Consider the following 26,741-nt stretch of genomic DNA (forward strand, 5'->3'; position numbering starts at 1 on the left):
ATAGAAAGCCGCTCATTGTACCAGGAGACCAGGTCTTTCCCAGTAAGTTTGCAAACCTTTTGATAGAATATTACTGGTCCACCTCTGGGGACAGCATGACAGTGAAAGGAAGACAGTAAAAGCATTGTTCCCCCCTTAACTCTATCGTCCTCCTTTCACTTTCTCACTTTGTCTCAAAGCTCCTTTTAAAATTCTTGCTCTCTAATACTGATCCCCCGAGCCCTGCTCCAAGTCTCTCAGCAAGATAAATCCTGGCCTTCCTTCACTTAGTCCCCACACTCAATAATGAACCATTCCTGTGATTTCAATCTCCATCTCAATTCCCTCTGACTACTATCCCTGAACCTTTTCCTCCAAATGACAGAGCATTTGTTTGGATGTAGGATGCATTGGGATTTCCAGAGGTTATGTTAGGTTCTGTATAAATGCAGGTGCTTCCTTTGTTTTACTCATATTCATGCAACCACTGGACCCTGCCATCCCTTGCACACCACTCCAGTGGTTGTAATGAAATGCAGGGCCATTTTGGAGCAGTTTTGCTCTCCTCATCTCCCATATTCCGCAACTCCCTGTTTTCCTGCAGCAGGCACAAATGAACAGCCTCCTCTTGCTCTTAGTAATATTTTAAGGTGTCAAATGCCTTGTCTAGTGTAGTTCTAATAATAATTCATTTTAATCAATCCCATTATATTTACAGGCCCTCCATCCACTTGCATACTGCTGACAGCCTGCTTAGCCAATCCTCATCTCCACACCTGTGTCCAATGAACCTTCAACACTGCCCTATTTGGGTTTCTGTCCTTGTGATGACTCCCTGAAGATGAAAATCCCATATTGGTTTCACCATCAAGCCCTAACACAGCCCTCACCCAGGTGCAAAATGATCCTCCAATTCTGCACTTGTGTCTAAATCTCCCAATAATGCTCCTGTAACCTCACCACCCTGTGGGGTATCCTACTACTACCTGAGGGTCTAACTCAATGATCCAGACTTAATTGGTGATTAGGAGCTTCCTGCTTGAAGTCTGGTCCCCTTCCCCAGCCTTTCACCGAATCCAGTTTTTACTGGCATGAACCAAATGGCCTCCTCCTGTGCCTCAGTGACACTGTGCAATTGAAGACCAGAGAGTGTGTAGATGAGACCAAACGCCTGAATCTTACAGGCACAAAGAATAGCTTTTTTAAAAACTCTGCTCTCCTGCCTGCTGGAAAAAGCTGTTCTCACCTTGACAGTACAGTGTGGAGCTAGAGGAACGCAGCAGGCCAGGCAGTATCAGAGGACTAGGAAAGCTGATGTTGCAGGTCTGAAATGTTAGCTTTCCTGTTCCTTTGATGCTGCCTGGCCTGCTGTGCTCCCCCAGCTCCACACTGTGTTATCTAAGACTCCAGCATTGGCAGTTCTTATTCTCACTTTGATGTGGGGAATTGCACATTTGATTGGTTGAAGCAAGGTTCACTGGCTCCCAGCTGTGGTGTCCCCTTTAAGAAAGCTTTGTGTTTCCATAAGTCCTTTCCGAATGTCAGCCAATTGGAGGCTATTGAAGTGTGGACATTGTTGTAGTGAAGGTCACATGAGAGCCAATTTGCATGCAGAAAGCTCCCATAACATGATAATAAGCAGATGTTTTCAGTCTTGATCTACAGAATGATGCTGTGGGACAGTTCATGTCAATGTGAGAGTGGAGCTGAGTCCTTGCTCACCTGAGAAGCAGCACCTTCACCAACATAACACCAACTAGCCTAGAGTCTTTTAGAAGCTTTTATTCATTCATGGGCTAGGCTAGCATTAATTGTCCAGAGGGCAATTAAGAGTAAAACACTTTGGGCTGGAGTCACATAAAGGCCAAGCCAGGTAAAGATGGCAGTTTCCTCCCTTAAATGGTAGGAGGTGAACCAGATGGTTTTTACAATGATTGACAATGGTTTCAGTGTCATCATTAGACTCTTAGTGCAAATTCCACCGTCTGCCATGGCAGGAATCGAACCCAGATCCTGAGCTCATTGCCTGGGTGTTTTTTTTCCATCCATTTGTGGAATGTGGGTGTCACTGTCTGGCCAGCACTTTTTTGTCCATCTCTAGTTGCACTTGAGAAGTCAGGAGCGTGATAGAATACTCCCCACTTCCTTCTTGAACTGCTGCAGTGCCCCTGCTGTAGGTTGACCCACAATGCTTTCAGAGAAGGAATTTCAAGATTTTGACCCAGTGGCAGTGAAGTATTGGTGATATATTTCCAAGTCGGGATGGTGAGTGATTTGGAGGGGAACTTGGAGGTGGTAGTGTTCCCATGTATCTGCTGCCCTTGTCCTTCTGGATGGATGTGGTCGTGGGTCTGGAAGGTGCTGTCTGAGGATCTTTGGTGAATTTCCTCAATGCATCTTGTAGATGGTACACACTGCCGCTACTAAGCATCAGTGGTGGAGGGAGTGAATGTTTGTGGATGTAGTGCCAATCAAGCAGGCTGCTTTATCCTGGATGGTGTCAAGCTTCTTGAGTGTTGTTGGGGCTGCACCCATCCAGGCAAGTGGGGAATATTCCATCACGCTCCTCAGTTGTGCCATGTAGGTGGTGGAGAGGCTTTGGGAAGTCAGGAGGTGAGTTATTCGCTGCAGTATTCCTAGCTTCTGGCTTGGTCTTGTAACCACTCTGTTCATGTGGTGATTCCAGCTGAGTTTCTGGTCAATAGTAACCCCTAGGATGCTGATAGTGAGGGATTCAGTGATGGTAACACCATTGAATGTCAAGGGACCGTGGTTAGGTTGTCTCTTATTGGTGATGGTCATTGCCTGGTGCTTGTGGGGCGTGAATGTCATTTCCCACTTGTCATCCCAAGCCTGGATATGGTCCAGAACTTATTGCATGTGAACGTGGACTGCTTCAGTATCTGAGGAGTCACGCATGGTGCTGAACATTGTGCAATCATCGGCGAACATCCCCACTTCTGAGCTTATGATGGAGGGAAGGTCATTGATGAAGCAGCTGAAGATGGTTGGGCCTAGGACAATACCCTGAGGAACTCCTGCAGAGATGTCCTGGAGCTGAGATGATTGACCTGTCACAACCACAGCCATCTTCCCGTATGTCAGGTATGACTCCAACCACCACGTTTGCCCCCGATCCCCATTGATTCCAGGTTTGCTCAGGCTCCTTGGTGCCGCACTCAGTCAAATGCAGCTTTGATATCAAGTGCCGCCACTCTCACCGCACATCTGGAATTCAGCTCGCTTGTCCGTGTTTGAACCGAGGCTGTAATGAGGTCAGGAGACAATGTCTGTCACCTCCTCCTGAACTTGTGCTGAAGCCTTTGGAATGGGTCCGCAATCTCCTGCCTCTGAGCTGGGTTGTGCTATGAGTCACCTCGGGAGCGATGAGCTTTAAAAGAACCAGGACCTGGCACACCAGGACACGGATAACTTAGGGGAACAAAAACAGAAGTAGCTGGAAAAGCTCAGCAGTTCTGGCAGCATCTGTGAAGGAGAAAACAGAGTTAATGTTTTGGGTCTGGTGATCCTTCCTCACAACTCAGTTTTCTCCTTCACAGATGCTGCCCGACCTGCTGAGCTTTTCCAGCAACTTTGGTTTTGTTCCTTCTGTACAGCATCTGCAGTTCTTTTGGGTTTTAACTTAGAAGGAGTCAAACAAATGCAAAAATCATTCATGTCTTTTCCTATTGGAGGAGAAATAATTTGGTTAATATTTCAAAGTGAGAGACCTTGAAGTATTTAGAAGTCTATGTTGTCAATCCAAGCAGATTGCTGACATTGAGCTTATTGGAATGCATGGGAGTCAGAACATTGCTGTCTGAGAGGACACATTAGGATGTGCTATGTCAAATGAATGTCAAACAAATCCCTCAGGGCTACAATCGCAGCGGCCATGGAAATGAATAGAATTTGAAATGAAAGAATTATTCCCTACTACTGCGCCCACAGCATCTCTTCAGTTCGATTATCAGGATATAGAACCTGCTGAAATCCAGGAATGATGGCGTTGGGAATTGAGTTACCTCTAATTTCTTGCTGCTGCCATTTCCATGATCTTCTCATGCCTGGTACCTGTTTGGGGCTGCAGGGTGGATCATACTAATTGTAGTACTCAAACAGAGTTTTATTGTGTGTGTAACTCTCAGGGATGCAAACTCTCATTCCAAAGCATTCTGGGTGGTTTTATCCTTCATTCTGTTATGGGACGTGAGAGTCCGAGACAAGGACAGTATTTGTTACCTGTCCCTAATTGCCCCTGAACTGGCTGGATTGCTCGGCTATTTCAGAGGGCAGCTGAGAGTCGGCCACATTGCTGTCACACGTAGACCCAGATCAGATCAGACGAGGATAACAAATTCCCCTCCTTAAACAGATTGGGGAACCAGTCAGGTCTCTATGACATTGACAACAGTTGTCATTTATTTTGTAATCCAACATTCATTCACAGACATTAAACTGCTGCTGCCTCAGCGAGATTTGAACACATGTCCCACAGCATTACCCTGGGCTGCAAAAGTACTTGTGCAGTGGCATTACAACTGTGCCAGCGTCCACGCCCCCCCACCATTTCCCAATATTAATTCATTAATCTTCATCAGAGAGAGTAAAACTGGAATTAGAATTAGATTTTATTGTCACAGATACTCGAGTACAGGAATACAGGAGTATGGTGAAGTCTGTACAAAATCGCTATTCCCTGACACCATCTTGGTTATAAAAGCAAGAATTTTTTTTAAAAAATCAGCAGAAATAAAAGAAACAGATCTAAAAAGAAGAAAAAATGTCCAGATTTTAAAGCCCCATCTCAATAAAGCTCATTCAGACTCCAATGCTAGCACCTGGGACTAATCACAGCCTGGAATTACAAGGTTCTCTGAAAATCTTCCATTTTATGGGTTCACACGACACAGAAGATGCTGTGGACATTTTGGTCTTTTGAAAGTGTCTTCTCTAATTTGTTCCACACCCTGTACTTTCCTTGCAATTGTGTCCTTTTAAGGTATTTATCCAAACCCCTTTCGAAAGCGACTGTTGAATCTCCTCCCATCACATTTTCTGGCAGCACATTCTGTATCTTAACAACTCACTATTCTGAAAAAAAACACATTAATTGCTTTCTGCAATATTATTAATCATCTTGAATTTGTGTATAACAGTAAACCACCTTACTGCCAGTGGAAACAGTATCTTTGGAGGTGGCACAGTGGCTCAGTGGTTAGCACTGCTGCCTTATAGCACCAGGGGCCTGGGTTCAATTCCACCCTTGGGTGACTGTCAATGTGGAGTTAGCACATTCTCCCCATGCCTGTGTGGGTTTTCTCTGGGTGCTCCAGTTTCTTCCCACAGCCCAAAGATGTACAGGCTAGGCAGAGTTGCCATGCTAAACTGCCCATAGTTTGCAGGCAAAGTGGGTTAGCCATGGGAAATGCAGGGTTATGGGGATGGGATAGGTCTGGGTGGGATGTTCTTTGGAGAGTCAGTGAGAAGTCAATTGGCCCAATGGCTTGCTTCCACACTGTAGAGATTCTTTGATCATATTCATAAATTTTGAACACTACTTTCAAATCTTCCTCTGAACCGTCTCTGCTTCTTGAGCTTCCCCACATGAAAGATGGCAGTAACATGCTCCAGTACATGTTCTGGGGATGTGAACAGGTTAAAATTCAGGCCTTGTGTCTGCACAGGTAATTACTTTCTGTAAGGTCTGACATTTGTTTTTTTGCCCAAACCATCAATTGGAAGACAGTTGTACTCTTTGCATTTATCATGGATCTTTCATGAGGAAATATATTTGAGTTTGGATTATTGATTGCAGGAACATTGTTCTTTTGCAAAGACAAAACACTAATCATCAGGTGTGGATAGATTTCTGGTGTTGTGCTTTTTAAGAAGGATGTGGAAAGGCATATGATAGCACAGCTGGCAGTGAAAGTGGATAAAAAGGAAGAGGAAAATAAATCATCAAAATGAGGTAAAAACAGCTGTCTAAATATAGCCAAGACTTATCCACCTATCTCCATCTTTCCTGTTGCCCTTTCCAATATTCTGGGTTAAAAATTTGGAAGGATTCCAGTTAATTTTGATGATATTGTACATTGGTTTACCTGTAGCTTTAAGCCTTGGGACATACAAAAGCACTTTTATTTTAGTTGTTCATGGGCTGCGAGCATCATGGGCTGGCATCTTTCGTTTCCTGTCCCTAGTTGTCCTGGAAAAGGTGGCGGTGAGCTGCTGCAGTTTGTGTGGTGTGGGATGTGATTTGGGAGGGAGTTCCAGGGTTTGACCCAGTGGCATAGGCATATTTCTAAGTCTGAATGATGTGCGACTTGGAGGGGGAATTGCAGGTGGTGATGCTCCCATGAATTTGTTTCCCCTTGTCATTCTCCATGGTACAGGCTGCAAGTCTGGAAAGTATGGTTGAAGGAGGTTTGGTGAGAACTTGCAGTGTGTCTTACAGTTGGTATGCACTGCTGCCACTGTGCCACGGCAATGGACAGAGTGAATGTTAATGATGCTGGTTGTAGCACTGATTAAGCAAAGTGGTTTGTTCTGGATGGTGTCAAGTTTCTTGAGTGTTGTTGGAGCTGAACTCATCCAGGCAACTAGATAAAGTCAAAGAGGAATATTTTTGAAAATGTGGCACTCTTATAATGCAGCAACCAATTTACCACCAGCAAACTTGCACAAACAACAAATCAACATTGGACTGATCATTTGTTTTAATGACATTGGTTGAGAGATAACTGTTTCAGACACTGGAAAAAATTCCATTGCACTTTATCAAAATATCGCTGTGGGATATTTCCTTCCCACCTGACAGTTTTGCAGTTTCATCTGAAAGGCAACACCTCTAACAGTGCAGCACTGTCACTGGAAGTGTTCATGTCTCTGCAGTGGGAATTTTCATAAATTCACAATTTTCTGATTCTGAGGCTAGTGTGCTGACCACTGAGCCAAAGTTAGCATCTTGTAAATCCATGAGCTACTTATAAAATGTAGCTATTGTTGCTACACAAGGTGTTCTTGACAATTCACATTGTTATGAGTAGCCAATCCTTTTGATTGAGGGACACTGGGATGCTTTCCAATAGACCAAGAGAATATTATCTCATGTCTTGCTTTAATACCTATTCTGCGCGCTGGGCCATCCAACAATGCAGCACTCCCTCAGTACCACACGGGAACCTCAGACTAGATCACATCTTCAAGCTGAGCACCACAACTCGCTGTAGGAGCATGTAAGGCTTGAGTGCTCATACCTGTGGGAGCTATTGAGACAACCATGCATCATCAGTTACCGGACATGATACAGTTGAGAAGGAACTCCAAAATATTTGGTTGTGTACCATCTGAGACCTCTCTGGGAAGATCAACATCAATCACTGGGTGAGGTGGGAGCAGGGTTGGGGGAAAGAACGTGTTGGGTCAGTCGCCAGAACCATTTTCCGTTCTGTGACAGGACAGTGGTTATACCTGACAGATGAGCTTGTCTGAGGTTATTAAAGACCAACTTAGAAATATCTTGGAGAATGGATGCCCTTTGTCTCTCAGGTTTTTCTACAGGAGTGAGTCCGACAAGATCTTATTGATCACTGCGGTTGGCGTGTATTTTTCTTGGCTAGTTTTCTGACCACCACTTCCTTTTCCCCCACAGCCCTACTCCACAACAAAAACTTGCATTTATATGGCACCTTTAACATAGAGGATCATCCCAAGTCAACTTACAGGAAGGCTACCTGGGGACCTACACAAGGAAGAGGTAGGTTTCAAAGGGTGTCTTAAAAGAAGGAAAAAGGTTTCAGCTGATGGCTACCATGGAGAGGTGGACAATAGGGATATGCAAAAGGTCAGAACTGAAGGATCACAGGGGCTTGGGGGGTTGTACTCTCCAAACCTCAACAACAACTTCCCAGCTTCTAAACCTGCAGAGGGCAAAAATGGAGGTGAGAAAAGAAAGAATGTGAGTTTATACAACGCCTTCTTCACCCTCAGGATGTGTAACATATTTCACCTGAAGTATGTTTCAAGTGTTCAACACATTCTCAAACAAAACTCGGTCACTTTCCAAGATAACAAAGTGTGGAGCTGGATGAACACAGCAGGCCAAGCAGCATCTCAGGAGAAAAGAAGATAGGTAGAGAGGAGAGTATAGGTGAGGAGGTAGGGAGGGGATAGGTCAGTCCAGGGAAGACGGACAGGTCAAGGAGGTGGGATGAGGTGGTAGGTAGGAAATGGAGGTGCAGCCCCTCCCCCCACTGCATTCCAAAACCAGTCCAGCCTGTCTCCGCTTCCCTAACCGGTTCTTCCTCTCACCCATCCCTTCCTCCCACCTCAAGCCGCACCTCCATTTCCTACCTACCACCTCATCCTGCCTCCTTGACCTGTCCGTCTTCCCTGGACTGACCTATCCCCTCCCTACCTCCCCACCTACACTCTCTCCACCTATCTTCTTTTCTCTCCATCTTCGGTCCGCCTCCCCCTCTCTCCCCATTTATTCCAGTTCCCTCTCCCCATCCCCCTCTCTGATGAAGGGTCTAGGCCCGAAACGTCAGCTTTTGTGCTCCTGAGATGCTGCTTGGCCTGCTGTGTTCATCCAGCTTCACACTTTGTTATCTCGGATTCTCCAGCATCTGCAGTTCCCATTATGTCTGTCACTTTCCAGTCTGCTTCCGGTTTGAAACGCATTTGCTCCTCTCTTGAATGATTGGGTCTCGGTAGAACGTTGGGGAAAACCAACTGGAGCATCACTAGCACAGACTCAAAGAGTCACACAGCACAGAAACAGACCCTTCAGTCCAACCAGTCCATGTCGACCTTAATCCCAAACTAAACTAGTCTCACCTGCCTGCGCTTGGCCCATATCCCTCCAAATATTTCCTATTCTTGTACTTATCCAAATGCCTTTTAAACATTGTAACTGTAAGCTCATCCACCACTTCCTCCGGATGTTCGTGCAAACACAAATCGCTCTGCGTAAAAAAGTTGTCCCTCGTGTCTTTTTAAAGAATCTTTGTTGTCTCACCCTAAAAATATGCCCTCTTGCCTGGAAATTGTCCCACCCTAGGGAAAAGAAACGAGCCTTTCGCCTTATATGTGCCCCTCATGATTTTATAAACCTCTAAGTTTATGTGTTAACTGCCAGTAAAAAAAAAGGTACAGCAGTGGTTAATCGCTCCCTATCAATGCACCTCTTCTTTCAGACAATTGCATGATTTTAATCCCTCCTGCTAGGCTCAGTACTACAATTAACCATGTGAATTGTAGTACTGGCTAAGTCTTTGACAAAATCCTCCTTAAATATTAATGTCTTTTCTTCAATTTTTGGCAAAGTCAGTAAAGCATCATTATATTTAACATGTAACTCAGTGATGCTCCGGTTGGTTTTCCTCAACGTTCTACCGATTCCCAATGGGATAGCTTTAATGGAACAGCAGGCAGACAATAGGTAATCTGCAGAAGACAGCAATATCTTTCGTGAAGGAGATTTTAACTGAATTGCTTCCAGTTTGCTTCCAATGTAGAACAATCGAACTCAAAAAGGAAGAACTCATATTTATAAGATTCTACAGACTCTATCAATCAGTGGGTAGTTAATGTGATCCCTCCGTGTGAAAAAAGGATGTAGAGAGAAAATAGGGAATTACAGATCAGTTAGTCTGATGTCAGTAATGGGGGCTAATGGTAGAGTCCATGATAAAAGATATAATAGCAGAGAACTTGGAAAACAGTGTCACAATCAGGTAGCAGGCCTAGGCCCAAAATGTCAACTTTCCTGCTCCTAAGATGTTGCTTGGCCTGCTGTGTTCATCCAGCTCCACACCTTGTTAGCTCACAATCAGATAGAGTCAGCACAGATTTACAAAAGGGAAATTATGCTTGAAAAATCTACAGGAATCCATTGAGGATGTAAAAAGTAGAGTTGATAAGGGGCATTCAATAGATGTGGTTCACTTGAACTTTCAGAAGGCTTTTGAAAGGTCCCATCTAAGAGATTAATACGTAAAACTAAAGCTCATATGATAGCATACTGACATGGATAGAGAACTAGTTGGCAGACAGGAAACAGAGTAGGAATTAATGGATCCTTTTCCAAGGAACAGCCAGTGACTGGGAAGCAATGGTCTAGTGGTATATTGTTAGATTGTTAATCAAGAGACCCAGGTAATATTTCTGGAAATGGGCAGATGGCACACGGTAGAACTAAATTCAGTAAATATCTGGAATTAAAAGATTCTAATGATAACTCTGACAACATTGTCAATTGTCGGAAAAACCCACCTGGTTCACTAATGTCTTTTGAGGAAGGAAATCTGTCATCCTTGCCTGGTCTGCCCTAAATGTGACTCCAGACCCACAGCAATGTGGTTGACTCTTAACTGCCCTCTAGGCATTTAGGGATGGGCAATAAATGCTGCCTAGCCAGCAATTCCCCTCATCCCATGTATGACTTCAAAAAACTAGTGAGTTACTGCAGAGATCAGGGCTTGGAAGCCAGCTATTTACAATTTACATTATTGACTTAGATAAGGGAACAAAATATAATAACTGTAAGTTTGTAGATTACACAAAACTTGGTGGGAATGTGAGCTGTTAGGTGGGAATGTGAACTGTTAGGTGGACCCAGAGCTGTATCACCTTAGAAGAAGTAACATGGAAAGGGAGAACTCAATGAATGACAAGGCACTAAGAAGCTCAGAGGGACAGAGGAACCTTGGTGTATTTGCCCACAATTCGCTAAAGGTGGCAGGGCATGTTAATAAGACAATAAGACAATAGGAGCAGAATTAGGCCATTTGGTCCAACAAATCTGATCTACCATTTGAACATGGCCAATGTGTTTCTCAACCCCATTGTCCTGTCTTCCCCCCATTATCCCTGATCCCGTTATCAATCAAGAATCAAACAAATCTCTGTCCTCACTACACTCAATGACTTAGCCTCCACAACATTTCACAGCAATGAGTTCCATAGATTAACCACCCTAGCGAGTTTTTTTTGTGAGTTTGTTCGCTGAGCTGGAAGGTTAGTTTTCAGACGTTTCATCACCATTCTAGGTAACATCATCAGTGAGCCTTCGACGAAGCGCTGGAGTAATGTCCCGCTTTCTAATAACCACCCTCTCTGGCTGAAGAAATTCCTCTTCATCTGAGTCCTGAAGGGTTGTCCCTTCACATCTCAGATCCTAGTCTCTCCTACTCATGGAAACGTTTTCTCCATGTTCACCCAATCCAGGCCTTTCAACATTATACAAGCTTCAAAGAGATTCCCCTCCCATCCAGAATCCTCAACTGCTCCTCAAATGACAAGCTCTTCTTCCTTGGGATCATTCTCATAAACCCTCAAGGCTAATACATCCTCCCTTGGGTATGGGGCCCAAAATTGCTCACAGTATTCCAAATGCAGTCTGACCAGAGCCTTACCAGCAGTCCATCTCTATTCCTGTATTCTAGCCCTTTAGGAATGAATGCTAACATTGAATTTGCCTTCCTAACTGTCAATTGAACCTGCACCTTAACCTTAAGACAATCCTGAAATAGAACTTCCAAGTCCCTTTGTGCTTCAGATTTCTGAAGTTTTCCCCATTTAGTAAATAGTCTACACCCCTTTTCTACCTACAAAAGTACATAACCTCACGTGTTCCCACATTGTATTCCATCTGCCAGTTCTTTGACCACTCACCTAGCATGCACAAGACCTTCTGCAGCCTCCTTGCTTCCTCACCACTACGGACCCCTCTACTGATCTTTGTTTCTCTGCAACTTTAACAACAAGGCCTTCAGTTCTTTCATCCAGATGGTTAATGTATAATGCGAATAGTCGCAGTTCCAACATGAATCCAAGCAGAATTCCACTAGTCATGGCTACCATTCCAAAAATGACCCCTTTATCCCTATTCTCTGTCTTCTCCAGTCAGCAAATCCTCTACTGGTATTGCTAATACCTTACCCCTAAAAATTTGTCTTCCTGGTGTGGCACCTTGTCAAAGGCCTTCTGGGAATCCAAATACATCATGTCTACTGGATCTCCTTTGTTCTGTAGTTAAGAAGGCATAGGGGACACTTGCCTTTATCTGTTGTGGCACAGATTGTAAGAGCAGGAAGATATTGGAGCTGTGCCACAGCTGGAATGCAGTTCTGGGCACTCACACTGTAGGAGAAAGTGATTACACTGGAGGATTGCAGAGGACATTCACCAGGATGCTGTCTGACATGGACCAGTTTATTAATGAAGATAGCCTGGATAAGACCGGGTTGTTACCCTTAGAGCAGAGAAGGCTGAGAGATGGTCTGTTTGAGGTTTATAAGGTTATGAGGAGCATGGACAGGGTGGATAGAAAGAAGCTGTTTCTCTTGGTTGAAAGGTCAATAACAAATGAACATTAGAGGATGATGGGGGTCTGGAATGCACTGTCGGGGAGGGTGGTCCATGTGGGAAAGCCTCACAACCTTTAAAAAGTACTAGGATGAGCACCTGAAATGTCATAACATTCAAGGGTATGGGTCTTGAGTAGTTTGGGCAGTGCTGGGTCGATGGGCCAAAGTGCCTCTTCTGTTCTGTATGATCTTATAATACTTCGACATTCAGGACCACAGTTTAGAGTAAAGGGTTAATACTCAAATATGAAATAGGAAATTATGTCAGTAATAATGTAACAGGTTGCCAATGAGGAGACCGTGGAAACAAAACAGTGTGGACCTTACGGTAAGTTGAAGTTTAAACAGTTCTCAACCAGGAGACCTGGGCTAAAGTCCCACCCACTCCAGAAACGTGTAATTAGAAAATATCTGCATCGTTACTATAATGTAAATAAACTGTGACCTTGAAAAGACCTCAGAATCCAGCAAGCTCTCATTAGTAAGATAATGCATCGAAAATGCTCTAAAAAACCATCATAAAACAGATCCAGGATATTTCAAAGAGCTTCAAATCTAGTGCAACACATTTGGAATGTAGTCACTGCTGTTATATAGGAAATGTAGCAGCCAATTTGCTTACAGCAAGTTCCAACAAAGAGTAATGTGATACGTACTCAATAACTGATTTTGGTGATTTATAGTGGACAGGATATTGGGTCATCTGCACTACTGTTCTCCAAAAGATTGTAATGGGATATTTTGTATTCACAAACTTGCAATTGTCCTCCGCACACCAAGATCTAGATCATTTACACATTTGTAGATATTTTCCTAATCTGATGGTAATACACACCTCTGGAGCAGGTGAGACTTGAACCTGGGCCTTCTGGCTCAGAATTAGAGACACTATCAGTGTGTCACAACATCCTTCCAGTTTCGTTTTGTACAATGGGCATGTGAATAGGAAGAACATGAATTGGAGATAACAAAGTATAGAGCTGGATGAACACAGCAGGCCAAGCAGCATCATAGGAGTCGGACAGCTTGGAGCTGTTTGTAATTTTGCTGCAGTGGTCAGTGGATCAAGTCACAGTAGGCTCATGAGAGCTCAGTTTAAAGTCTGATTTGAATGGTGGCACATTCAACAGAGTAACACGTATGTGTCATGATGTACTTACTGAATCTGGAGCGTGACTTGAACCCACGATTCTCTGACTCAGAGGTGAAAGTGCTATTTACTGAGTCAGAGCCAATGCATACAAGATGGCAGGTGACAGTGAAAGGAAGTGAACAGGAGACGCTCCCTATGCCTCCACACTCCACAAACACAAATCTGTTGATCTCAGTTTTGAAAACTCCAACGGTCTAGGCTTCTTTTGGGCAGTATTCAAAATTTCTATGGTCCATTGTGTGGAAAGATGTCTCCTGCTGTCACTTTCCACATGGACAAGGCTTAATGTTACACTACTCTCAGTCCTCTCAGTCACGGTCCAAGGATACAGAGTAGACCATTTAGGGCTGAGATGGAACAAATTCCTTCACCCAGAGAGTGATGAACCTGTGGAAATCTTTGTTACAGGAAGTAATTGAGATCAAAACATTGAACATTTTCAGGAAGAAGCTAGGTATAGTTCTTAGGATTAAATGTATCAAAGGTTATGGGGTGAAAGCAGGGAGAGGGCACTAAGTTGGATAATCAGTCATGATCATATTGAATGGTGAAACAGGTTCAAGGGGCCGAATGGCCCACTCCTACCCCTACTTTTTATGTTGCTGCGTTTCTCGGTGTTTCTCGTTCCAGTTAAGTCCACTAAAGAAAGATATTTTCTGTGTCTACCCAATCAAAATCTTTTAATATTTTATAATTGACCTGTGCGGCTCTCAAGTTTTTTTTTGGTGGAAATCACTTCATTGCTGTGAGTGGAACAGTGCTAATAAAAAAATTCTCTACCAGAACCTAACCAGAACTCCACCTTAGATTTATTGTGCGCAGCATTTTCAAATATTCTGACAATGTCTTACACCGTTTTCTAAGCACAGCTAGTAAATTCTTCTACTCTTTCTCACAGCACCTATAAACAATGGATTAATAAAGAGATTTTGATCCTTTGAATTTTAAAGAACCTGTCCATCCCTGACTGGAACAAACTGTTGGAATTTCCTGTCTGATGTGATTTTTTTCGAATTGATGAGAAGCTATTTTGAGGTTTAAAGGTCATTTTCTTTTTGAAATGGCTCCTTGTCAACCTTGGCATAGTCAATGTGTCCTTGAGGGTAAGCGCTTTGAGAGAAAGGTCCTTCAAGTAATTATTTCTCCTCAAATCCTGCCCTGTCTTTTGTGATCGCAGTGGCTCTCTCTGGAGTAATGCTCCAAAAAGTATTTATTGCTCCTCTCTTTTGAAAATAACGCACAGTGCAGGAATGGGTGATTATGGAGTGTGTTTCAAACGCCATATATCCAACATCTAAAATTGGCACAGGGACCACCATGATCAGAGACTTCAGTTTGAGCTCTCCCCTCCTGGTCACATTTCTGCATGTCTCTGATTTGTTTCAATATGAACTGAAGGTGTTGGAAATCTAATTCCTCGAAATGGCATTCTGGATTCATTAACATTTTGCACATTGGTGTACACCAAATGCTGCCCAGACTTTACTTCTTCTTTTACTTCTGCCATTGACAGGCCTGGTAGCAGTCACTTTTTGAATTCAGATGCCTTTCCATTCACAGTTCGGGATGGAAACAAAGATGATCATGACATGAATATCCTGAGCCTTTCCAATCCATTTTCCACGTCAATGGGCTGTGACACATGGGAGTCATTTTTGTCCAGTGCGTGATGATAGTCATCAAGACCTGTCTCACATTATACAGCTAGATCTCAGCATAAAGAGTGGTCTGAAGTGTTTTTTTTGTCAAAACCTGGAGACAATGAATTGGAGATAACAAGGTATAGAGCTGGATGAACACAGCAGGCCAAGCAGCATCATAGGAGTCGGACAGCTTGGAGCTGTTTGTAATTTTGCTGCAGTGGTCAGTGGATCAAGTCACAGTAGGTTCATGAACCATCTAATCATCTCTGGACCCAAGACTGAAATATGTCTCAAACTGATAGATTAAAGTCTTTGAGCTGTAAATCCTATGTGAGATTATTCATGTTCTTCCTATTCACATGCCCGTTGTACAAAACGAAACTGGAAGGATGTTGTGACACACTGATAGTGTCTCTAATTCTGAGCCAGAAGGCCCAGGTTCAAGTCTCACCTGCTCCAGAGGTGTGTATTACCATCAGATTAGGAAAACATCTACAAATGTGTAAATGATCTAGATCTTGGTGTGCAGAGGACAATTGCAAGTTTGTGAATGGACAAAAACCGAACTATTATAAACTGGGTGGAAGAGAACGTAGAACTTCGAAAGAGCATTGTCATATTAGACCGGGCAGGGAGGTGGTAAATGAATCTTAGTCTGGAGAAGTGTGAGGTGATACAGTTTGGCAAAAAACAGTATAAAATAATGGCTCTACTCTAAATGGTGTGCAGGACAAATGGAAAGAACATTTAAATAAGTACACAGTGTCCTAGGCTTTATCAATACTGGTATAGAATATTGGGGGCGAGAGGATAAGCAGGACCTATAGTAGCCGCTAATTAGACTGCAGCTGGAGTAGACACCAGGATTCAGGAAAGATTTGACACATTGAAAAGTGTAAAAGTGGTTTTTAAGAATGATTGCAGGGCTGAAAAACATTGATTCTGGATTTGTGAAGTTATGACAGTTTTTCTTGGAGAGGAGAAGACAAAGAGCAGATTTGATTTCAAAATCTTGAGTAGTCTGGACAGAGTAGGCAGGGAGGAACTGTCCCTGCTTGGACATGGATCAAAGATGAGACAGCATAGATTTAAAATGATTTACGAAAGAAGCAAACGTGATGTACAAAGATACATTTCCATTCAACGGGTAGTTTGGGTCTGGAACGGTGGTGGAGGCCAGCTCGATGGAGACAGAGTAAGTGATTATTTGGATAGAAACAATATTTGGAGTTATAGCGGAAGGGCAGGAGGACAGCATTAAGGCATGATGCTCACTTGGAGAGCCAATGCAGACCATAAGACCGTGAGAAATAGAAACAGGAGTAGGCCTTTCAGATCCTTGAGACTGCTCCACCCTTCATAATAGGATTGTGGCTGATCCAACATTCCTGTTTTTAAGATGCTGTTTGGCCTGCATTGTTCATCCAGCTCTACACTTTGTTATCCAACATTCCTCACATCCACTTTTCTGCATTTTCCCTGTAACATTTGATTTCCTGAATGATACCTTAAATATACACAAGGACTCTGCCCCTACAGCTCTCTGTTGCAAGATTCACGAGCCTTTAAGAGAAGAAATTCCTCCTCATCTCAGACTTAAATTGTTGCCCCTTTATTCTGAGACAATGCCCTCTGGCCTGAGACTCTCCCATGAGGGAAACATCCTCTCAGTATTTACCTTGTCAAGCCCCTTAAGAATCTGATATGTTTCAATGAGATCACTTCTCATTATTCTAAATTCCCATGAGTAGCTTCCCAACTGATTTAGCCTTTGCTCGTAAGACATTCTCTCCTTGCCAGGGATCTTCCTAGTGAACCTACTCTAAACTACCTCCTGTTAAATGAAGAGACCAAAACTGCTCACTGGTTTGGTCTCACTGGCACCTTCTACAGTTGAGCAGGACTTCCCTACTCTTACACTCCAACGCCTTGGAAATAAGGGCCAACATTCTCATAGCTTTCCGATTACCTGCTGCCCGTGTGCTAGCTCTTGTGTTTTGTATACAGATAATCCCAAGTCAGTTTGTGTTGCAGCTTTCTGCAGTTTTTCTCCATTTAAATAATACTTTCATCCTCTCTTCCAAAAAGAACATTTTTCCACATTATACCCTGTTTGCCAACTTTTTACCCATATATTTAACCTATCTGTCAACTGTGCATATACCTCACACCTATTTCTGTGTCATCTACAAGTTGGCTATGGTGCATTCACTTCCTTCCTCCGAGTCATTAATATATATTGGAAACTGTTGTGGTCCTAGCACTGATTCCTGTGGAAGCCCATTGGTCACACATTCCCAATTTGAAAAAAGAATGCTTTATCCCCCTTACTGTTTACTGTCCACGAGCCAATTCTCTCTCCATGTCAACATACTACCTCCAGCATTGTGGCTGTTTTTAATGACTTAACCTTTTGAGAGGTACCTTGTCGAACACATTCTATCCATGTGCTGAAATAGACTGGACTGGATGGCTGAAGCTGCTTTAATATTTGAAAAGCACCTTGGAAACAACAGTTCATTTGATCCCCGTTCCCTGACTCTGTTCCAACTGCCCCACCAAGCGGTATTGTGATGATGGTGCATATAATCTACAGAACCGACTATAGCAACTCATTACATTTTTCCATCCCCTCCCCTGTCTGCTTTCCGGAGAGACCACTCTCTCCGCGACTCCCTTGTTCGCTCCACACTGCCCTCCAACCCCACCACACCCGGCACCTTCCCCTGCAACCGCAGGAAATGCTACACTTGTCCCCACACCTCCTCCCTCACCCCCATCCCAGGCCCCAAAATGACATTCCACATTAAGCAGAGGTTCACCTGCACATCTACCAATGTGGTATACTGCATCCACTGTACCCGGTGCGGCTTTCTCTACATTGGGGAAACCAAGCGGAGGCTTGGGGACCGCTTTGCAGAACACCTCCGCTCAGTTCGCAAAAAACAACTGCACCTCCCAGTCGCAAACCATTTCCACTCCCCCTCCCATTCTCTTGATGACATGTCCATCATGGGCCTCCTGCACTGCCACAATGATGCCACCCGAAGGTTGCAGGAACAGCAACTCATATTCCGCCTGGGAACCCTGCAGCCATATGGTATCAATGTGGACTTCACCAGTTTCAAAATCTCCCCTTCCCCTACTGCATCCCTCAACCAGCCCAGTTCGTCCCCTCCCCCCACTGCACCACACAACCAGCCCAGCTCTTCCCCCCCCACCCACTGCATCCCAAAACCAGTCCAACCTGTCTCTGCCTCCCTAACCGGTTCTTCCTCTCACCCATCCCTTCCTCCCACCCCAAGCCGCACCCCCCGCTACCTACTAACCTCATCCCACCTCCTTGACCTGTCCGTCTTCCCTGGACTGTCCTATCCCCTCCCTACCTCCCCACCTACACTCTCTCCACCTATCTTCTTTACTCTCCATCTTCGGTCCGCCTCCCCCTCTCTCCCTATTTATTCCAGTTCCCTCCCCCGATCCCCCTCTCTGATGAAGGGTCTAGGCCCGAAACGTCAGCTTTTGTGCTCCTGAGATGCTGCTTGGCCTGCTGTGTTCATCCAGCCTCACATTTTATTATCTTGGAATCTCCAGCATCTGCAGTCCCCATTATCTCTGATAGCAACTCATTAATTCTGTGCACCAACATCAGCCCACTCCTCACAGCCTGCAATGTCAAAAAGCCCAAGAACAGCAGGGCTGTGGTTACATCATCACCAGTTCTCTCCAAGAACTATTCCTTTAAGGCATCACTGCAGCAAAGACTCACTGCTGCCAAATAGTTGGTGATGGAAGTTTTCAGAATGCCAGTTTCTTGTAAGTTTCTGACTGCAGGCTAAATCTGTGCACTTCACTCACAACAGCAATTAGCCTGAAATTGACCTCAGAGTGAAGCATCTGCCTTTCATTCTCTCTTTTTAATGCTTGTGGCATTAATGTGTGAAATATGATGGATGCTCTCACAGTGATAATACAGATAGATTGAGGCCCCTCCAGCGCAGTATACAGCTCGAGATTTTCTGATTCCATTTTCATAAGAAAGGTGGCAGGTGACTGGAGAACATTGTCATTGAAACACACCATTCCATCTGCACTGGCATCATCAGCTCATTCCTTCTCCTTCTTCCCCTGAAGCTGTTGAGCACTTGCTGGAGTTGCAAAATTGTAATTCCTGAGATGGATACATTCCTGGCAAGGCATAGCATTTGTTGTCCTTCCCTAATTGTGCTGAGACTTTGGGAGTTGAGGGCATAGCTGGCAATGGTTTGATTCAACTGAATGGCTTGCTACTGGGGAAGAAAACTGGCAGGGCAACTGGGAAGTGCAGGAAAATGAGACTGATTGATTAGCTTTTTCAAAGACTTGGCATAGGCTGCTGGCATCACAAAATATCCTGGTGTGTTGCTGTAGGATTCTGGGAAACAACACTTCAAAGAGAAGTTATAAGTCAGCCTTAATATTATGCTTTAGCTTATGGACTGTACAAGGTAAGAGGAGATGGTTTTTATTCCTTAAAAAATAGTAGAGAATCAGTTGGTACCTAAGGTTTTGGAGTAGATTTGTAGCTCGGGTTGTGGGTGTTGAGGTTGGTTGGCTCACTGAGCTGGTTTGTTGTTCCGCAGACATTTCGTTACCGTGCTGGGTAACATCCTCAGTGCAGCCTCTGATGAAGTGTCTGTGTGTTTTCCTGCCTGGTTTTTAAACTCTGAGGTGATGGATTGCCTCACTTCTGGGTTTCCTTCGTAGTGGAACGTATATGGGGTCGAGTTCAATGTGTTTATTGATAGCCTGCTTTGTGGAGTGCCATGCTTCCAGGAATTCTCGTGCTTGTCTCTGCCGAGCCTGTCCCAGGATCTTGCTGTTGTCCCAGTTGAAGTGGTGGTTCTCCTTGTCCATGTGGATTGAGAAGAGAGTGTGTTGGTCGTGTCTTTTTGTAGCCCTTTGGTGTTCATGTTCTCTTGTTGTTAGCTTCCTTCCTGTTTGTCCGATGTAGCGTTTCTCGCAGTCTCTGCAGGGGATCTTATAGATGACATTGGTCCTGTCCATGGTGGGGAGTGTGTCTTTAGTTCAGGTGCGCACTTGTTGTAGGGTTGATGTGGGTTTTGTGTGCCACAATGATAGAAGAGTGTTCGAGAGTAATGGATATCCAAAGAACTGGGTCAGGAGATGCCTACAGGAACCGCATCAGAAAGATTCTACACGTCCTGACACATTCATCATACTACCCTACATCAGGAACATGTCAGAGCTCACCACAAGACTTCTACGACCGCTGGGCATCAGAGTGGCACACAAACCCACATCAACCCTATGACAAGTGACTAAAGACCCACTCCCCGCCATGGACAGAACCAATGTCATCTACAAGATCTCCTGCAGAGACTGTGAGAAACACACAACCAGGAAGGAAGCTAACAACAAGAGTACACGAACACCAAAGGGCTACAAAAAGACACAGCCAATACTCACTCATCTCAATCCACATGGACAAGGAGAACCACCTCTTCGACTGGGACAACACCAAGATCCTGGGACAGGCTCGGCAGAGACAAGCACGAGAATTCCTGGAAGCATGGCACTCCACGAAGCATGCTATTAATAAACACATTGAGCTCAACCCCATATACGTTCCACTACGAAGGAAGCCCGGAAGTGAGGCGAACCATCTCAATGGACCCCAGAGTTAAAAAATCAGGCGGGAAAACACGCCAACGCTTCAACGGACGCCGCACTGAGGATGTCACCAAGCAGGGTAACGAAATGTCTGCGGAACAACAAACCAGCTTGGCAAGCCAACCAACCACAAAAGTCAGTTGGGCTTTCACAGCAGTCTCACAACTCAACGATCACTTATTATAATGCCAGCTGCTTTCTTAAAACGGAAAGAACTCAAATTCTCATGGTGAAATTTGAACTCATAGGCTCTCAACACATGCGCATCTTTACATTGGGTAACATGTCTGCCAGGGTTCCAAATCCACATAAGAACCAGAAGAAATAATTGAATAGCAGTAAGCATGGGAACGTTATTTAATTTAACTCTCCTGTTCATGGATCCAGAGGCTGACTGTCAGATCCAATTGCTGCTCATGTTGAGGCCAATTAAGGCAGGACTCACAAAGACTTCTGCTGGACTCCCCAGTGGTCTGGACTCGCCTGTCCGCATGACTTTTCTTAAAAACCTGATGAAGGCTTTGGTCACCCATCTTGATATATCACTTGCGGCTCAGAATTAAAACAGAAATTACTGGGAAAGTTTTCCCAGCAATTTCTGATTTCCAGCATCTGCAGTTCTTCGGGACTTTTTTGGCTCAGAATTAAATTTTGTTTGTTAAAGTTCTTCTAAAATGGCTATGTTAAAAGGTCCTATCTTTATACACCTTGTTATTGTTATGCTCTTAATTTGAAGAGACAGAGCCATTGATTTCTGTAAAACTTCAGTAGGAGGTCGGATTTAAATTCTGGTTTATTTGAAGGTCAGGCTACAGTTAGTATTGTACTGTTTCTGCCATCAATATGTTCTTTTCAAGCTTAGTGCCAGATTTGCAGGAAGAACTGAATTACAGCTGTAAATTCTTTATCGTTTGAAGACTAAATTTAGTGAGAAAGCAAGTCTTGATTTTATTATTGTGTATACTGAGAGGAGTACATCAAGGTGAGCTTCACTGTACTACACTCATCATTATTCATCATAAAACCATTTGTTAGTTCAAGAGCCTGTGTATCAGTTTAGTGAGAGTACGTGTTCAGTACTCTTTTCAAAGGAGAGCAGAATCACGTAATGCCACATGGCAAATTCTAACAGGGACATTACAACAGTGACTATACTTCAAAAAAAGCCTTCATTGACGGGAGAATGCATTGAGATCTCCTGAGCTCATAAGAGGTGTGGCATTAATACAAGTTTTGCTCTGTTTAGTTAAATACCTGCATTATGATCCCTGCGTCATGTGATTGTTTACATTCACAGAAAGTAGGCACTCCAGATCAAAGGAGGCACAAATATCACTTGGGTAACTGGTGAACCTGAGAGAATCACTGGTATAAAACACGTAAATGTGTCTGGTGAACTCATCATCTCATTGGGATAAGTACATCTGTTAAATTTTCACCCACTGCCTTAGGCCCTGATTTCAGGCTGATTCAACCTATTATTTATTGCTTAGAATTAAAAAATTTTGTTGAATTGCATCTGAGTGCACCTTTAACTTAAACCATCTGATCAAGACCAAGCTCCTTGTGCATCATGTTCAGGAAGGAATGATGCTAGACTTAAACCATAGAGAAAACAAGATGTGACAACACATCAGCACTCTGTGTGAAACACCCAGGCCTGAGGAGGACAAGCAGACAGACTCACCGTGGTATAATTCACAGCCTTTTTCCCCCAAAGTGCTTGATGTATGATTTATTCTGAAGAACAGCATCTTGTGTACAGAACTATCCACAACAGCCAAATTTATAAAGCGCCTTTATGATAGGAAAATATCCCAAGTGGCTGACATGCAAATAAAGATAATAATAGCAGGTGCTGTCCACTTGCCCCTTTCAATAGTATCATGGTTGAACTGATTATAGCCTCAAATCTATTTTCCTGCTTAACCCCAAAACTTCTGACTCCCTTCTGATTTTCAGAAGGCACTTGATAAGATACCACACATTATTCAACTTCATAAGAGCAAATTCATGGTGCTGGAAGCAATACGTCAGCATGGATAGAGGACTGGCCCAACTAATAGAAAACTGACAGTTGGGATAAAGGGGCATTTTCTTGAGGTAACCCTGTGACGAATGGAGTGTTACAGGGATCAGCGCTGAGGCTACAATTATTTACAATCTGTATTAAAGATTTGCATGAGCAAAGTGAATGTACTATAATTGCTCTGTGACTAGTTACCATTCTCGATGACAACAATCTTCTGCATGCCAACATCTATATGATTGGCTCACAGGCAGCCAAACAGCTTGGGGGTGTGAATGTTTTAGCAGAAAGTGTTGGACTTCTGAAGGAAGAGAAGCTGTTTTTGATCTGATCTAGGAACATCTCAAGTGTGAAGGTAGGCAGTTTATCTTCCCTTTCTAGTTGCTTAAGCTGTGACTCTTAATTTATTGATCTTTATATGTGAGATCTAGTCACGCTGTACCTCGTGAAAATAAATGAAAACATCTGGAGAAGGAAGATCAAGATCAGCAGTTTGACCTACACTAGGACCATCTCAGAAAAGCCTATGACTAGTGGCCACAGAATTACCTTCCCAGTCTTTCCTCAGCCCATGTGGTTTTTTTTCCTGAGTATACGTGTACATGTGCGCATGCATGTTCGTGTGTGCATGTGCGTGCATGTGCATGTGTATGTGTAAAGATGTAATTTGCAAGGCCATTTGAATTTTAAAGAGTAGAGTTATATTACAAGAGTTCATCAGGTTTTCCTGCAGCTGCCGTCTTGTTTATTTAAAATGGATAGCAATTCTTGATAATTATTCAAACCTGGTCCATGCATTATCAACAATTATCAATTAAAGTCTGTTAAATTGTGGAATCAAGAAGACCTAGCAAATCTGGAATCAATGGGGATCAGAAGGAAAACTCTCTGTTGATTAGAACAATACCTGGCACATAGGAAGATGGTCATAGTTGTTGGAGGTCAGTCATCTCAGCTTCAGAACATCCCTGCTGGAGTGCATCAGGGTGATGACCTGACCTGGCCCAATCATTTCAGTTGCTGCATCAATGACCTTTCCTTTATCATAAAGGTTTTGGAAATATTCACTGATGATTGCATAATGTTCAGCACCATTCATGACTCCTCAGATACTGTGCCTATATTCAGCAAAACCTAGATAATATCCAGGTTTGGGGTGATAGCAATAAGTAAAATTTGCAACGCACACACATGCCTGGCAATGACCATCTCAAACAGCAGAAAATATAGCCATGTCTCCTTGACATTCAATGAAATTGCCAATGTAATCACTGATTGTCCTTACAATCAATATCCTGGGGATTACCATTGACCAGAACCTGGACTGAACCAGCCATATAAATATTGTGGCTACAAGAGCAGGTCACGGGCTAGGAATTCCACAATAAGTAACTCACATCCTATCTCCCCTGTGTCAGTATCGGCGCAACTTAGAACTGTGATGGAATACTATTCACTTATCTGATGGACGTAGCTTCAAGTGAAACTCAGCAAACTCAATACTATTCAAGACAAGCAGCCTGAATGATTGCTACTCTATTCACCACCTTTACCCTTCACGACAGATGCACAAGGGAAGCAGTGTGTACTGTCTACACGATGCATTGCAACAACTCACCAACATTCTTTTGACAACCTTCCAAACCGGTTGCTTCTACTAGCCAGAAGGATAAGGGCAGAAGATGCAAGGGAACACCACTATCTGCAAGATCCCCTGCAAATCCGAACCTGGAACTTTGTTATTGTTTTGTCGCAGTCGCTGGATGAAAATCCTGAAATTTCTATCCAAACAGGACTGGAAAGGTTCAAGAATGCAGCTGACAACTACATTCTGTTGGGTAATTAGGGATGGGCACTAAGTGCTGGCTTCACCAAAGATACCCACATTCCCTTGGAAGAATAACAAAAGCCTTTAGCATCAAGGAACTTCAGCATCGGCCACAGTTATATATCAAAGAGATTTATTGACATTTTCTTCACGTAAAATTATTCTTTTTGTCTTACGTATTTTAATCTCGATATCTTCTTGTTTCTTATTCATAACTTTATCCCTTTGTCCCTAAGAAGCTTTCAGTATTAACTAAACTTAAGCTGTTTAAACAAGAACCACAGGTCTGCTTTAAATTGAATCATGAGAAATGAAAAGGAGACATACAAATTATATTTATCAGCAGCTCATTGACCATGAGGCAGCACAGTGGCTTATTGGTTAGCACTTCTACCTCACAGCACCAGGGACCCTATTCCACCCTCAGGTGACTGTCTGTGTGGAGTTTGCACATTCTCCCCGCATCTGTGTGGGTTTCCTCATTGCGCTCTGGTTTCCTCCCACAGTCCAAAGATGTGTTGGTTAGGCAGACTGGCCGTGGGAAATTGCCCCTAGTGTCATGGGATGTGCAGGCTAGGTAGAGTGGTCGTGGGAAATGCAGGGATGGGGTAGGGGGGGGGCATTGCTGGGTCTGGCTGTGATGCTTTTTGAAGGGTCAGTGTGAACTCCACACTGTAGGGATTCTATGATTCTGTGTGGTGAGCATGCCTGAGGGTTGTGACAGTGGTGATGATTGAGAGATACGCATTATCTTATAATTATTGTATGATCTTCAATAATCGCCCATTGAGGAAGGTATTTCTGACCGTAGAGATTGTGCAGGCTTGGAGATCAGATCCATAAGCATTTGAATTACTGAGCACCACCAATTCTGCTGAAAGGGTTAACAGCTAGAACAATGGTTCTCTAATTACCAGCAAAATCAGACTATTGATGAAAAAAGTGAAGCTGCATCTTTTCTCTGATCGCAACTAATTGCTTGGCAGCATACTTATTAACAGATTAAAACCTCCCACAATGACTATGGAGAAGTGTGGCACTGTATCCATAAATGGTTAAAGAGTGATAGCCCAGAGAAGTAAAAGGGAGACAATGATTTTCTCAGAGTGATCTGATAATATGTGCTAGCTACTGTGCTCTCTGACAGTGAAAGGAGTATTCTTAATAAGACTATTACTGTGAGCCATCTTCCCTTCCCTCTCCTAATAGGGACAGTGCAATCTGTGTTGTGGAATAAAGGACTGTTGACAACCACCCTCTGATTTTATTGCTTCTCCCAGATAGCTGCTTTCAATTCTCAGACAGTGAATGCAAGGCTATATTTTGTATAAATTGTTTGCTTTCTTTATGCATTTGGTACAAGTTCATATTTGCAGACAAATCGTATGGAATTCACAGATAAACTAACATTGTTTCAAAGTAATCACTTGCCTATTGGTTAACTGTACATCACAAAAACATATTCATCGTTATGGTGTCCATAAATGTAATCCAGCCATTAATGAGATTAAGCAATTCGTACAGTTGCTGATATGCAAGGGGACAGGCAATAATGTGTAATGAGGCAGGTTTAATAAATAATCTCAGGGTAAAACATCCCTAAGGTAACATAACAACATAAGAAATAGAAGCAGGTGCAGGCCATCTGGTCCCTCGAGCCTGTTCTGCCAGTCAATAAGATCATGGCTGACCTTCATGGACTCTGTGACCTTAAGAGTGTAGAATTTAGCATTCAGTTTGAGAGTGAGAAATTTTGGTCAGAAACAACTGTGCTGAACTTAAATAAGAGTAATTGTAAGGGGATGATGGTAGCGTTCCTGGAAAGGACTGGGAAAGTAGTTCAGCAGCAAAGATAGTTGAGGAACAATGACAGATACCTAAGAAAATAATTCATGATTCACAACAAGGATTTATCTGAGTGAGAAAGAGGGATTATAGGGAGGGATAGCCTGACCATGGCTTACCGGGGATGTTAGAGATAGCATCAAGTTGAAAGAGAGAGCTATTGTGGTGCAGTGGTAGTGCCCTACCTCTGGGCCAGGATGCCCAAGCTCAAGTC

The 26,741-nt window shown here is 43.5% G+C and overlaps 1 protein-coding gene and 1 long non-coding RNA gene across 5 annotated transcripts in view; one reads left to right on the forward strand and one right to left on the reverse strand.

Moving 5' to 3' along the window:
• Positions 1–26,741, reverse strand: part of srcin1a (SRC kinase signaling inhibitor 1a) — a 498,739-nt gene that overhangs the window by 337,565 nt on the left and 134,433 nt on the right. The window lies entirely within an intron of this gene.
• Positions 1–26,741, forward strand: part of LOC132206116 (uncharacterized) — a 51,338-nt gene that overhangs the window by 15,834 nt on the left and 8,763 nt on the right. The window contains exon 2 of the long non-coding RNA XR_009442836.1: positions 7,637–7,741. This is a non-coding gene — a long non-coding RNA (uncharacterized LOC132206116). The remainder of the gene's footprint in view (positions 1–7,636; positions 7,742–26,741) is intronic.

Source organism: Stegostoma tigrinum, chromosome 31, assembly GCF_030684315.1.
Source record: "Stegostoma tigrinum isolate sSteTig4 chromosome 31, sSteTig4.hap1, whole genome shotgun sequence".
Taxonomy (NCBI): domain Eukaryota; kingdom Metazoa; phylum Chordata; class Chondrichthyes; order Orectolobiformes; family Stegostomatidae; genus Stegostoma; species Stegostoma tigrinum.